The sequence below is a fragment of the Aethalodelphis obliquidens genome, unplaced genomic scaffold (assembly GCF_003676395.1).
Source record: "Aethalodelphis obliquidens isolate GAN/ISIS:26980383/991018 unplaced genomic scaffold, ASM367639v1 scaffold4, whole genome shotgun sequence".
Taxonomy (NCBI): domain Eukaryota; kingdom Metazoa; phylum Chordata; class Mammalia; order Artiodactyla; family Delphinidae; genus Aethalodelphis; species Aethalodelphis obliquidens.
This window is the reverse complement of record NW_020837948.1, coordinates 59,261,937-59,272,329: the sequence shown is the minus strand read 5'-3', so window position 1 is coordinate 59,272,329 and position 10,393 is coordinate 59,261,937. Positions and strand designations below refer to the sequence as shown.

The 10,393-nt window shown below is 43.0% G+C and overlaps 1 long non-coding RNA gene across 1 annotated transcript; it reads right to left on the bottom strand.

Annotated features, from left to right (window-relative positions):
* Nucleotides 1–2,337: 2,337 nt before the first annotated feature.
* On the bottom strand, nt 2,338–9,500 carry LOC113613803 (uncharacterized). The gene is made up of 3 exons (XR_003430369.1): nt 9,394–9,500; nt 3,840–3,883; nt 2,338–2,535 (listed from the first exon to the last, which is right to left on the bottom strand). It is a non-coding gene; the product is annotated as an uncharacterized LOC113613803 (long non-coding RNA).
* Nucleotides 9,501–10,393: the final 893 nt, after the last annotated feature.

The following is a 10,393-nucleotide window of genomic DNA, read 5'->3' as shown; positions in this document are numbered from 1 at the left end:
GCAGGGCCTTTGCTTTGTGCAACAGCACAGGATTATTCCCATTGCTTCTATGAATAACAAATAGTGTGCTTATCTAGAGCTTACTGTGAAGGAGACTTATGTTGAGTTAACCCAGCCCTCACAAAAACCCCATGAGCGGGGTGCTAGTCTTATCATCCCCATTTTACACAAGAGGAGACTGAGGCATAGTGGTATTAAGTAGCTTGTTCAAGGTCACAGACCTGGTAGGAGGCAGCTTCAGGATTCACACCCAGACAGCCTGGGTCCACCGACCATATGCCATTAACCGCTCCGTCATGATCCTCTCTCTGCCTCTCCTGGCAGTGCCAGATTCGGACAAGATCATCTGAGTCTAAGTCCTGGGCTCCCTCATGTCTCTTTGGGCCAGTGCAAAGCCCGGGCTCCAGTCCAAGGGGATGAGCACACAAAGGGAGGAGAAAGTATGTTGGGTGAATGCAATCTGCAACAGGTGCACAGCTCTACAATGAGACAGAACTGGTTCCCCAGCCCGATGACTCTGCAGGAAACTAATGTTATAGCAGGAAACTAATGTTATACAAATACAGACCCAGCTGAGTGATGCCTGGGAGACTCCTGCTCTCTGTCTCTTTGTCTCTCCTTCTCTCTCACACACTCACACACACTCACACTCACCTGCTGCGTATTAAAATTTCCTCCATCACCTACCTTTACAAGTGGCCCTGCCAGTGGAGGAAGCAAAAAGCAAAGATCTGTAGATGTGGTTGGTTTGCAGCTGCCAAAGGGACAGGTTGGTGGGCAAGCACTGAATAGAGTGCACACTCTGTGGGGTCCTGGCATTGTCCAAAGCCGGGCAACAGGGCGTTTTCTCCACAGGGGTGTGAGGGTGAATGTGTGTGTGCGTGTGCGTGCGGGGGTCACAGCAGGGACTATGGCACCAGAGTAGTGAGTAACACATAAGGAAATGGATCCACGCATATCAAAGGCAAGAAATATGTGCACAGTGATTAGGAAAACACAGTCATTCTGACGTGGGGGCGGAGATTGTGGTCCTCTTTCATGTGGAGCAAAAAAACCCTTAAACTTATATTGACTGTGTCTGAGAAAGCCCCAGCCACAGGGACACAGGTGAGTGTGACCAACGCAGGAAGTGCTGTACTTCTAGCTGCAGAGCTGCATCTACACCCTGATGATAATTGAAGGACCTCAGTTATTAGCTGGCACCCGCCCCCTCGGACTGCTGCCCCCTCGGGTGCCCCTGTGTCCACACAAAGCCTGATGAATCCTATGGGGCAACTCACTCGGAAAGATCCCAAGCCTTCCTTAAAGAGCCAGGGAGACCTTCCATTCTGGACCATCTGTCCTGGCACAGAAATGCTGGGGCAGTGGGAAGTGGTCCTAGGAATGGCTACTGGTTAGGAAAAAAGGACAAAAGAAACACAGAAGGAAGAGGAAACGAGCATTAAAAAACACCTCCCAAAATGCAAACCTCGCACAGTGCTTCTGACCCAGGTGTCCCAGTCACACACTGTTTTTAGTGATTTGCATTACAGCAGGAGGCAGGGTGGGAGTTCTAAGAATGGGACATTAGTATCCCCCGTGAGGAGAGAACTGGTAAAGAATATACTTAGTTATAAGCATTTTGGAACCCCTCCCCACTCCCCACTCTAAACAGAAGAAATTCATGAATCTCACATTGGGCTGCTGTTACCTGCCTGGGACTGTTCACAGAGTTAATGGAGTTTTAAGGGGGCAGAATGAGATAAAACTGGAGTATAATGAGAAGCTGAGATTCCCATTGGACAGGACAGAAAGGGACTGAAGGAGAAATGGACAGATCTGCTAAGGAGCTAAGGAGCGGGGAGGGGGAGGAAGGAGGGTGGGAATCACACTCCAGAAGCTGAGTTCAGGAGTCTGCATGTAGTGAGTGGAAGGGAGGAAGGGCAGGACTTTGGAAGCAGGAAGGGGAGGTGGGACTTGAGAGTGGAGTGGGGAGGGAGACCCAGAGAGAAATTATGCTCTGGTGATGAATTGAATATCCTTCTCATAGTTTTTTGTTTGTTTGATTTGTTTCATTGTTTAAAACCTCAGTAAACAGTTAAATCCTTTTTCTTTTTTAAAAAATTTATTTCATTTATCTTTGGCTGCATTGGGTCTTCATTATTGCGAGCAGGCTTTCTCTAGTTGCGGTGAGTGGGGGCTACTCTTCCTTGCGGTGTGCGGGCTTCTCATTGCGGTGGCTTCTCTTGTTGTGGAGCATGGCCTCTAGGCGCACGGGCTTCAGTAGTTGTGGCACACGGGTTCAGTAGTTGTGGCTCACGGGCTTAGTTGCTCCGCAGCATGTGGGGTCTTCCTGGACCAGGGCTCGAACCCGTGTCCCCTGCATTGGCAGGAGATTCTTACCACTGTGCCACCAGGGAAGTACTTAAATCATGTTTCAGTTAATTTGCAGATTGGGTGGATGTCTTCAAATGAGGGAGTGAGTTCAGATGAGTGACAAGGTAATTTTGTTAAGGTTTCATTCCGTTTCAAACTCCATGGGCTTCCTTGGGGTGTCTGGATAGAGAGGGAGCAGGGTAAGGCTAGCAGACAGAGTCTGGGTCCTCCTCTATCTCAGCCAGAATCACTACACTCCATTTTTTAAAAATCAGTTTCATCAATAACAATGATTTAGTCTGTGTCCCTCACCCTATCGAGAGATAAACTGAGCCCTGGAGGTTGTGATTCACCCAAGCTCGAGCTGCTTAGTTCTCGAGCCAGCACCAGCCCTAGGTACACGTTTCTGCCTCTGGACACACAAATATTTCCGATCCATCCTGTGCTCTGCTCCCTATCTGGGAGTGGGCAGTTTAGGCTTTCACTGGGAATGTGAGGAAAAAAAATTAAAACCTAGAGTAAAACTATTCCACAACTACTACATCTAATATATACAAATGCCACCATACAAAATGGAACACCCGCTACTAGAAAGAAAAAGTGCACCAAAATCCAGCACATTTAATTTTACTCCCAGAGCAATAAAATTTGAGTCTATATATTTGTTTACTTAATTCTAAACTCAACCGTGATCTTCTTCAGACAATTCCCTACTTAGTCCAGTGACAACCTGGAAGTAAATGGCATCTTTCCTTGACTCCCTGGCTGAGAGCTCAGCTTTACAACCCGCCCCAGCCGCTCCTTAAAGACACCTGCTCTTTCCTTCCTAACGTCTCAGATCCAGCAGCTGCTATCAACCAAATGCCATGGAAGCTCCTTTACTTATTTAATAAAAACAGAGTTATGACTCTGAGAGGTGACCTGACCAGCCCCAGGCTTATTAATCTCTGACTCCTTTTTCTCACCTGTTCTCTTCTTTTTATGGAAAGGTATGTGCTGAGGCCTCTCTGCTCCCCAGCTGTTTCTAATTATCTTCAAAGACTCACTCAGAGTCAATGATTCAGCACGGCTCAGGAATCTGATTTTGTAAAAAGGTGAGCCTGTTTGGAAACACCACCAGCCTACTGCAGCATTTAACATTTAACGTTAATTAAAAGTTAAGGAGAAGCAACAATGAGACAGCTTTCTTCACACTAAAAAAATCCAAAATATGCAGGCAACTCAAACCAAATCTGAAATGTATTAATTTCAACCAATATCAATCAGTAGGTTGAAAGAATTATGTCCAATTTAAAAATGCCCATTTGACCAATCTAAAAAGATCAGGTTTGACTCTCATCTTTGGGCACCTTGTACCTTACTTTCCCTCCTAGCACCATGGCTGGGGGTAGCCTTTTTCTCTTTACATTCTTCGTGGGCCAATCTAACCCCCTACCCCACGTCCTGTGCCGGGGACTGGAGGTTCCCATGTGATTCTGACTCACCTGCACTAAGGTCGCAATCCAGGAGGGAAATAGAGCCATGGCACCTAAACAGAAGAGAAATACAATCACGGCATATTGAAGTGTGCTGAACTGTGACAGCAAAGATGAGGAAGTAATTTATTCTTCTTAGAGGCATTGTGAAGATTCTCTGCCCTCCTTAGAGGACTGGGTTTTCTATGAGTGGTAGGACTCTCTGGGGACTTGGGGCAGAAGGAACAACATGTATAAAGACATAAGCTTATGAGAACACAGGATCCAGCTCAGAGCAGGCTGAGATTCTCTTCTGCTGCAGCAACACTGGGCAGGTGTTGGGTAATCAAGGGAGGTGAAAATGGAAAGGAAGATGAAAATAGTATTTGCCGCATTTAGAAGATATGACTTTTTTCTGTATGGATCGTTTTTAAATATATGCATTTATCCTTTCTTTCCAAATTACAAAAGTAATACATACTCAGTGTAAAACTTGAAGAATTTTTAAATGGTGGGAAGAATCACCCATAGTTCTATATCTCCAGTGAGGACAGCTGTTAACATTTTCACTCAGTATTTCAGATACACACACAGTCAAGGGACCAGATGTACAGATGGCCTTGTAACTTGTTCTTTTCATTTAACCACATACTGTAAACATTTTTCACTTTCCCTTATGGGATATTAGACCATTTGTAATTTCGCCTTGTTTTAATGAAGCTATGAGGAGCCTGCAGGTACAATTCTGTTTGTTTAGTTGCTCATTTATTGCCATAATTTAAAATCACAATTTATGACTCAAAGTGAATACACATTTTAAGGCCTTATGCATTTATTGCAAAATAGTTCTTGAGAAAGGCTGCACCAATAACTTCATGTGAGGAATTAAATGAGGAAATTTCCTCCTCTTCTTGCTTTATGGGTTCTTGCAATTTTTATAATTTTTGTCAATTTGTTGGCCCAAACGAATACATCATCAACATTTAACTTGCTTTTGATTACTACAAGGGTACATTTTTTTTTTTTAATGTTCATTGACCTTTTGATTTTTCTTCTTTTGTGAAATGCCTATTCCTATTCTTGGACTATTTTTCTATTAGGAGATGTCTTTTTCTGATTTATAAAAGCTTCTCATACATTAATGATAGAAACTTTGTTGCAAATGCTTTTTCCAATTTGTCAATTCTTTGTAATTTTGTGTATGGTCATTTTAGACCTAAGCAAGCTTTTACATTTCTACATAAGCAGAACCATTAATCTTTTCTTTTATGCTTAAAAGGGCCATCCCCCTTCTGAGATCAGATGACTATTTGCCTTCATATTCTTCTATTTAAGAATTTAACACATTATCAATTTACTTGATGTATAAGGTGAGATGAGAATCTAATTTACCGCTGTAGTAGGCTGACTAATGGCCACCCAAAGAGATGAGGTCCTAATCCCTGGAACATGTGCTCCCGTGTAAGTAAAAAGGATCTTGATGATTGAGATTAATTGAAGGATTTTGACATGGGGAGATTATTCTAGATTAACTGGATGGTCCCTAAATCCAATCACAAGTGTCCTTATGAGAGAGAGACAGAGGGAGATTTGACACACAGAGACCAGGAGAAGGTGATGGCAGACGAAGGCAGGGTGTGGGGTGATGCAGCCACAAGACAAGGAACGCCAACAGCCACCAGAAACTTGGAGAGGCAGGGAACAGATTCTCCCCTAACGCCTCCAGAGGGAGGGAGGCCCTGACAACACCTTGCTTTCGACTCAATAAAACTGATGTCCAACTTCTGGCTTTCAAATCTGAGAGAAAAAATTTCTGTTGTTCTAAGACACCAACTTTGCGGTAATTAATTATAGCAGCCCTAGGAAACTAACACAACACCCCACCAAATAGTTTTCCTAAAACATTTTCTCACTTGTCTGAAATGTCATCTCTATCACATATAAAATATTTTTATCTATGTATATGTTTGGGTTTTATTCTTTCTATTCATTAGTCTACTCTTACGTTGGTAAACACTTTTAAATATCACGTCTTTTAAATTTCATATCAGGCAATACAAGTATCCCTTTACTAACAAATTAGTCTTTCAGGTAATAGAATTAAGAATAACGTTTCAAGTTCCTTAAAAAATTTCATTTAAGATTAAATGCATTAAATTCACAGATTAATTTGGAAATTGCCTTTTTAAAATATTACTTGTTCCCATCCCCATTCTCTTGTTATAAAAATCTTGTTTTATGTCCTACAATAACTCCCCAAATTTCCTTCCTATAGTTCTTGTACATTTCTTAAGTTTCTACTTAGTTTTTCTGTCCTTCCTCCCTCCATCCCTCCCTTCCCATCCTCCTTCCCTTCACACTCCCTCTCCATCCCTTCCTGGCTTCCTCCTTCCTTTTTCCTTTTTTTCCCCTTTCTTCTGTTGCTGCTTATATAATGTTCTTAAACAGAAAAGTGACATGTGATTTCTTCTTTGGCAGTTAATTTAAATGTCTAACTTTGTTTTGTTATTCTCTTTGGCTAATACTGTGACTTAGGTTCTAACAGATGCCTTGTGGGTGGCAAGAGGCGGTGCAAGTGATGATGTCTGTGTTATGCTGGGGCAGTGGGGCGTGCAGTGTGCAGGCCACAGCAGCGCCTCTTCCGTTTCAATTAGCTCCCCACAATGAAGGGATCATTCTCCACATATTTGAAAATTGGGTACGACAGGGCCTTATGACTTCTTAAAAAAAGGAAAATATGCCTCCAAGGGCCATAGTTAGAAGCTCTCCTATAAAGACCTTAAATTCTCATTGATTGTTGTCAGCCCTTTGTTTTAGATATGCATCCACAGAGTTCTGAACCTCAATCTGGCCCCAATCACGTTTGTATCTGCATAACGCTTTGGCTTCCCAAAACCCTGGGTGTGAGGGTGAGGAAGGCTTTCGAAGGAGAAGAGTTATAGCCTACTATTCAGGTCTGAGAAATAGCCCTCTCATCACATCTTCCAGACCAAGACAGTTGTAAGATAGAGCTTCGTGAAGACTTGCTCTGCAAAAAGAGAGAGAAGGGGAAGATAGGATTCCATTTTTACCAGGGAGAGAAATGAGAAGGAAAAAAAACACAATCTCCACTTCATTTTCAACACCTAACGGAATAGAAAATGCTGGGCAGACAAGCTGAGGCAGTGGTTTCCAGCCTTGGGAATAAAATGAAGCAGATGTTTTAACGGCACCTTATGTGAAGCACCACATTAATAATCACTAAAGATTAATTAATGATGCTGATAATGACTGGAGTATTATTTTTATTAAAGTACAAGAGCAATCTGTAAAAAAAAAAAAAGATATCACCTTCTTAGCTAGGCAGACATTTTATATACTTTAACTCATCAACGTTCTGCCAAGGAAAAGGGAGCACTCTGCCAGGATTTACACTGAAAAAAAAAGTCCTCGGACAAGTTTATATAAAACCCAGGAAAAGTGATACGCAATAAATTAAATATACTGAAATAAGCAAAGCATGAATATTTAACCACTCGACTGCTTTCATTTAAAAGGGAGCCGTGAGACCAAAGCTCGCTCATACGGGATGGAAAGTTGAAGGCCTGGATGGCAGTACCAGAAGCTGTCCTGCATCTTTCTTTATTTGGGAGACTGGCAAACAAAACATGGCACCAATGTGGAATCAAGCTGCGGGCCAGGCCAAACGTTTGCCAAGGGCTGACCGTGCCCCAGAGTCTACGTGGCCAGGGAACTTGGACACAGAGCATCCTGCACATCTAGCTGCTTGAACCATTCATCAGCATCACGTAAGAAGCCTGCAGGCACCAAGTGACCGACCAGAATCATTTTGTTGGGGTCCTGGGATGGGGCCAGCTCCCCCTTACGGAGACCAGTTCTCCTGAGTCAAACCCCAAAGCAGGGGTAAGTGAACATACGTGGAAGCACTAACCAGCCAGTGGGCTGGATGCGTGAGGAAGAGCCTTGGGGTCAGAGATAGCATTTGAGGAAGGGCTCAGAAAGGCAAAATGAGATCCCACTGTCACACAGAGGGACATCTGTTCCAGCCTCAGCGAAAGGAGGCTCTGTATCCGCAGGAGGGTTATCCTCCCTCTTTGGCCCCAGTTTCCATCTCCGCTTGAAAGCCTGCCCTTTGATATTTATATAAAATTGATTCTACACCACCCCATTCTGTCCCCTGAGAAGTCCCAACATTGCTCCCCAATATTTCTGTGCACAAAGCTGGCACACAATTCTCTGCCCTCGTGGGTTTTACTATCTGGGACGGAGAATGGATATAAGACACATAGCAGGGCAAAACCAAAGAGGGCAGATGGACTGACTGGGTTGTGTTCTGAAGGAATATTCCACAGAGCTGCAGAGGGATGGCAAGAAGCAAAGATGAGTGGGAGGCAGCACTGTAGACCATGGGGAGGGAGGCCGTTGCCTTATGGTCTGGCAAAAAGGTTTAGGACCTAATATTATAGGATATTTTCTACCTACCTGGCCCTGTACTGAGAACTTCACATGCACGCTTTTATTTAATCATCACACAGCTCTATGAGATGTGTTATTATCATCACCCCATTTTATGCATGAGAAAACAGAGAGGCAGGGAGCGTGCAAAAAGGAAACACATCGCCCAAGTGCCAGCCTGTACCAAAGCCCAGACTCTCCGTATTCACGCTGCGCTGCTTTCTGATGCAGGGGTGCAGGGGTGGCGGCGCAGATGTCAGCCCAGCATTTGCAAATGTTCTGTGGTCCGTGTCTACGTGGTGTGCAGGACTGCAGGGCCAACGTTCTTTTGGGCTGTGCTAGGGCTGACATATATCTACCATAGACGTGCTTAAAATGCCAAAAGGTAATTGATTCTTGAAAACTAATATTATAGTCTGGCAGGTGGTGCCAGAAGACATAAACTAAAGCAACAGATGAAAGTACCTATAACGGCATCAGCAAGAACAGACTCTTCTCTTAGGATTAGCAGAACACAATAAAAATGCTTCGCGGTTCTATAGCCCTTTCCGCCCAATAGCTCGTTTCCCCAAACACTTATAACCCCCATATGTCTTCATTCTTTTGAACTGCCCCAGTGTTTCTAGCTTGTCATGTAATAGAAACATCTAGAAAATTGTTGTTTCCCCCCTCGATACTATCATTAGAGTCTTTCTTCTGTATTCACCTCATATTCAAGGAGAATGAAGCATAGAGAAACTGAGCGTGTCCTGAATGTGCACGAAGGGGACAGAAACAGGTGAGGAGTCTGAGGATCCAACCTGTCTCTTCTTTGAGAGTCAAGTCATCCCTTTGTGATCAAGAGGCAGAAAAATTCCAGGTTTCCTAGGAAGAGATTATTTACACAAACAGATTCTTATCAGCGCAACTAAAATGCTTTTCACACAATAATGAAAACTCTCAGGGGACATCCACGCAGGCAGCCTTTTTTCCCCGGGGAGCTCTGTAAATGCAAAGGCAGGGGGATAAATGAGACAAGAAAAGCTTTCTTAAAGCGTTACTCACTGCTGGAAAAAGTACTGATTTTGTCGGAGCTTTATAAAAATAGCTCAGGTCAAATGTAATGTGAAATTTGACTTGAGTCCTGCACCTGTCAGCCCTCGGAGAGAAGATTTTCACTCCTAAGGCTTCCGTGTAAGCAGTTTCTCCTGGCTGGGCCTTCAGAACCACGGCCAGCCTTTCAATTCCAGGGTTGAGTCTTGTTGTTTGAACTCCCTCTGCCTCACATTATCTTCCTCCCAATCTGTCAGTGGTATGCCTTTCTGGGTGGAACTACAAGGTTCTGGGTTAAAATGTGACCAGCCACACTGTGGGCGTTTCTCACGCTAGTCAGAGTAAGCCAGGCCTGCCTCTTCTGTTACTACATGGTTTCCTGACTTGTAGTTAGGCCCATTCAGCTAAGATAATAGGCAGTTATTACACTGTGTTCAGATACTAACTCCATTGGTGTGTGTGTTTAACCATATCTGGATTGTGTTTATGAAAGGTGAGGGAATCTTGCCTTCTTTTTTTCCCTTTGGAAAATAATTTAGTGGTGAAGGAGGATTTTACTTTATATAATTATATTCATATTATACAATATATAGAATTATATACATTATATATTTGTTATTTATACTATTTATAATTACCATATCACTAGAGTTTTTACAACTAGAATATAACCATGTACTCTTGTGTCATTTAAAATACATTTTTTGAAGCTTGAATGTCACATTTACCTTCAGAATTTTAAAAAATAGTATGAATATGCTCATTTTAAAGAAACCTTTGGATACACCGATAAAAAGACTCAATTACAGACCATCCGTAATCATATCTTTTTGAGGTAACATCTGATAATTACTTGGACGTACAGCCTTTCATTTTTTTTTTTCTCCTGGACTATATACATACATGGAAATGTGGTAGTCTCCCTTTATCCAGGGTTTTGCTTTCCGTGGTCTCAGTTACCTTCAGTCAACTGGGGTCTGAAAATATTAAATGGAAAATTTAAGAAATAAACTATAAGTGTTCAATTGTGCGCCATTCTGAGTAGGGTGATAAAATTTCATGTGGCCCCAACCCTGTCCTTCCTGGGGATGTGAATC